The 5281-nt window shown below is 28.6% G+C and overlaps 1 protein-coding gene across 1 annotated transcript in view; it reads right to left on the reverse strand.

Annotated features, from left to right (window-relative positions):
• Positions 1-4651, reverse strand: part of LOC112680584 — an 8414-nt gene extending 3763 nt beyond the window's left edge. Inside the window, exon 1 of the mRNA XM_025550732.1 lies at positions 4415-4651. The gene's annotated coding sequence lies outside the window, so the exon portion shown is untranslated. The remainder of the gene's footprint in view (positions 1-4414) is intronic.
• Between the last annotated feature and the right edge of the window lie 630 nt (positions 4652-5281).

A 5281-nucleotide genomic window follows, 5' to 3' on the forward strand; every position in this document is an offset into this window, starting at 1 on the left:
ATGCGTGGTTAATTGTTTATCTCTATTTTTAGTTACTAGGAACATTATATATCTATCTTTGTTTTTAAAATATTTAATATCGCCTATCATTTTACTCGGTGGCAATAATTGATTATTACTAAATTTTTCTTTTAATATTTTATTAATTCCTTTCTTAAAATTATATTTTTTAGCTATTTCCAACACTAAATTATACTCTACTGGTACGTTCATTAAGTCTCCTATTGTTTCATGTACTTTTCTATTTATAATTAATTGCGTTTTCATTTTATTAATAAAATTGGAATAATTGTCATCTGTAATTTCTGAAATTTTATACATTCGGCTTAATGCATCTACATTTGAATTTTGTACACCCGGTTTATATCTAATCTCATAATCGTATTCTTCTAGTTGTATCCGCCAACGCGCTAATTTAGATAATGGATCTTTTAAATTAAATAACCATGTTAATGGTCTATGATCACTCAAAATAATAAACTTCCTCCCGTACAAATAAGGTCGAAATTGTTTAACACCATATACTATTGCTAGACATTCTAATTCAGTGGTACTATAATTATTCTCACTTTTACTTAGAGTTCGCGACGCATAAGCTATTGGTAAATCTTTTCCTATTTCTCCTTGTGACAAAATTGCTCCTAATGCTTTATTACTTGCATCAGTTGTTAAAATAAATGGTTTTGAAAAATCTGGATATTTTAAAATTGGTTCTGAACATAGTGATTTTTTAAGTGAATCGAAAGATTTTTGACAATCTTCGGTCCATTCGAATTTAATATCTTTTTTTAGTAAGTTTGTTAATGGTTTTGCCTTTGCACTATAAGATTCTATGAATTTACGATAATAACCTGATAATCCTAAAAATGATTTTATCCCCTTAACATTAGTTGGTTCCGGAAAATTTAGAACTGCCTTAACCTTTCTTTCGTCTGGTTTAATTCCGTGTTCTGATATTACATGACCTAAGTATACGCATTCTCGTGTTAAAAATTCGCATTTATCCGGTTGTATTTTTAAATTATGTTCTCTTAAACGTTCGAATACCTCTATTAATTTATGATTATGGTCTCTTAAATCTTTTCCATATACGATTATGTCGTCTAAATATACTAAACATTTTATTCCGATTAATCCCGATAATACATTATTCATTAATCTCTGAAATGTGGCTGGTGACGTTTTCATGCCCATTGCCATTCTTTTAAAATGCCAATGACCTTGATTAGTCGAAAATGCTGTTAATTCGCGAGATGATTCGGCAAGTGGTATTTGATAAAATCCCGATGTTAAATCTATGACGCTAAATAATTGACATTCGCCCAATTGATCTAGTATTTCAGTGATATTAGGAAGTGGATGAAATTCATTTAATGTTACTTTATTTAAAGCTCGAAAATCTACAACTATTCTGTACTTTTGTTTTCCCGTTGCATCTATCTTTTTAGCTACTAATAAAAGTGGTGAATTCCAAGGACTTCGAGAAGGTTCGATAATTCCGTCTGAATTCATTTGTTTAATTTGATTTGCTATTTCTTCTTGGTGCGCATGGGGTAATCTGTATGGTCGTTTATATATCGGTGTTTGGTTATCATTTAATTTAATTTCATGCATTGCGGCATTTGTACAAGTTAATTTATCTCCCTCTAAATGAAATATTTCAGAATATTGTTCGCAAATTTTATCTATGGATTGTCTTTCCTCATCGTTCATGTGGTCAGATCTTATCTGTTTTTTTATACGAAGTATCCGGTCGTCATTATTACGGTTTTCATTATCGGTATTAAATTTATATATATTATATTCAGATGATTCATCATACTCTATTTTATTTAAATCATTTAATTTAACTATTTGCTTATCTTCGGAAATATTTAATATACTCACTACAATTTTACCATTTTTTACTGTCCCTATTACATTACTACAATATACATCCTTGATAAATTCTTGTTTATGCAAAATTATATTTTTATTCTCTACACTTTATCTAATATCGGTAATTCTACAATAGTTTCTGTTCTCGGATTTAATGAAATATATTCTATATTATTATCTTTATTCGCAATCTTACTTTCGTTATTAATAATCATTGTTTTATTACATATGTCAATTATCGCTTTATTCTCAGATAAAAACCTATGACCTAATATACCGTCCTTTGGTATCGGAAATTCTGCTTTTACTACATTAAATTCTACATTAAATTTATCATTATTAATTCCTATTACTAAATGTATAGTTCCTATCGTTTCAATTTTTGTTTCATTTATTCCTTTTAAATATAACTTATTATTTTCATTTATTATTAAATCCTTTCTTAATTTATTTATTTTTATAACATTTACATCGCTACCCGTATCTATAAGTAACTCTAAAGTTTTCGTATTACTAAATTCAGAAGTGCATATTATATGATTTTCCGTCATTATTGATATAACATGGAAGCAGTTTCGGTTTGTTCCGCGGTCGATATATGATTTATCGTACGTGTACCGCGTACCGCGCACGACTCGCTCGCGTTTTCCGAATTTACGTTATTATCATCGTTATTAATATTATTCTGTCTATCGTTAAACATTTTTTTATAGCATTCATTTATATTATGTCCGTTGTTATTACAATATTCACATGAAATATACCTCATATTATAACTAGTAGATGGTCGTGTAAAATTATTCTGATTAGGTGGTCGAGTATTATGCGTAAAGTTACGTTTATTTGTGCACTGGTTAGCGAAATGATTTCCGTTGCAAATATAACATTTTATCGGTCTTTGCGGCTGATTTATATTATTATTATTATTAGTATTAAAATTTGGTCGCGCGAAATTATTATTTGGATTTGTGTTACTTCTAAAATTTTGATTATTAAAATTATTTCTGAAATTTGGTCTTTGTACATTATTATTATTATTATTAAATTTCCTGAAATTATTCTGATTGTTTGCATTAGATGAATTATTATTATAATTTCGGTTATTAAAATTTCGATTTTTATTTGGATTTTGATTAAATTCATAACTAGACTTATACTCGATTTCTTCCGAACGCGCTAACTGTTTAGCTTCCTCCAACGTACTTGGATTTCTCGCTTTTACAATGGTACGTATCGGACCTATTAACCCTTTTATGTATACTACTAAAGTTTGTTCTTTTATTGTATCGTGAATAATTCTAGCCTCTTTTTCATCTTTATTTGCAGTGCTCATATCACTTAACTTATAAAATAATTTTTCTACGCGATTTGTATAAGTATTTACGTCTTCCCCTTGAAGCATTTTAATAGAATTTAATTCTATTTGTAAAGCTGAAGCGGAATGTTGTGCCTCAAATGTATCGGTTAAATATTTTTTTATGTTTTTCCATTTAGTTGTATCTTTATATTTAATTGCTTCTAAAGCCCTACCACTTAATCTAGTTGTTATGTATTTTATTAAAATCGGTACATTTTTCTTTTCTACGGACTCTATAGCTAAATCACATGCCTGAATAAACTGATAAACATCATCTTCTCCCGTACTTTTTGGTATTAATTTAACTGCCTCTTCCAATTTTAATGTTACTATATCGCTATTCATTTTTCTTCTAGATTTTACTTCAAATTTTAATTCCTCAAATTCGGTATTACGACTACTTCGAGTTCTACGATGCTCGCTCTGTGTTCCTACGTTCAATAATTTTTTAGTGTGTTCATCAATATTTTCCTCTTTTACAAAACTTTTGTCAAGATCTTCCACACTACCTTCACTTTCACTTTTTTCCCTATACACCGAATTAGCTACTTTCGATGGAGACGAGTCCGGACTGCTATGCTTACTCATAAAAATTCTTTACCCATTAACTTTTAATTCTCAATAATTCAATAATATTCTCAATAAATTCAATAATAATAATCTCAATAATTCAACAATAATAATCTCAATAAATTCTTTCAATAATAAATCTTCAATAATAATCTCAATAATAATCTCTTTAAATAATTTTTAATATTATTCCTTTTTATAATAACTCCAACAAAATAATATTTTTCCCTACCGTATTGAGCCTCTGGCCAGATAAACTCAATAAATTTCACAATAATAATTCTCAATATAACTTCAATATAAACTCAATATAAACTCAATATAAACTCAATATAATTTCAATATAACTTCAATATAATCACAATATAATTTCAATATAATCTCAATATAATCTCGGGATCCCCTTTAATAATTCAATAATTCAATATAACTCAATAATAATTCAATAATAATTCTCAATAATAATTCTCAATAATAATTCTCAATAATAATGTGGGTATTTAGCTAGAATTTTTAGGTGTCTGGTTTTTTTATGAACATAGAATGTTTTCGTTTCTTTTATAAAATTGTATCTTAAAATAATATGGTTATTACAAAATATATGCTTACAAACAATTGTTGATTGAAGACATGTTGTTGACTGAATGATCCAGTGGAGTATCAGCTATTCAATGGAAGTTGAGAAGTTGAAGGACTGCAAGTTGTTCAGCTCCTCGGTGGTTCTGATGTGGAATTGCCTTCTATTGAATATCCTACCGACTGCGCCAATTTTTGTTACGTGCCAACCGTTTGATCCGTTAACTCAGTTACAACGTCTCAGTCAACGCTTGTGTGGAAGTGTAGTCAGGAATAATTAAGACTTCTTTTTAAAATAATTAAATTTATTTAACTTATAAAAATTATTCTAACTACAAATTTTGTAAATATTCTAGTGATAGAAATTATCTAAGTCCTAACAATTGTAACTTATAAAATAATTTGAAATATTTCTAAGTCCAGACCATAACATACACTGACGTGAAGGTGCTCAGTGCAGCATAGACAAGACTCGTCTGATTTGCCCTTGTTTTCGGGTCCCTTTTATATGTGATATTGTATGTGTGTATGTAAAATCCCAAGTGTGTGTGTGTAAATGAATAAGATAATAAAATAAGATAATTCCTATAAATTGTGAGTGTGTGTGTGCGTTAATGATAATAAAATATGATAATTTCTTATTGATTTTGCACGTGTGTGTATTACATAATTACTGATGCAGGGACACAGGATGTGGTCAACCACCCACGTATCTGTGACTCCAATATTCATATTCTTATTTAAACAGATAACCATGTGAACGATTTAACTTATTCACACGCCCAGTTTCGATGTTCATGAGAACCTCTTATAATGTGTGTTTTTATATTATGTGACTACGCAATACGCGACAGACCATCCATTAATTTTTCAAAAATTGATATTACATTATGAATTATT

This window comes from Sipha flava, unplaced genomic scaffold (assembly GCF_003268045.1).
Source record: "Sipha flava isolate LNK unplaced genomic scaffold, YSA_version1 17814_pilon_pilon, whole genome shotgun sequence".
Classification (NCBI taxonomy): Eukaryota; Metazoa; Arthropoda; class Insecta; order Hemiptera; family Aphididae; genus Sipha; species Sipha flava.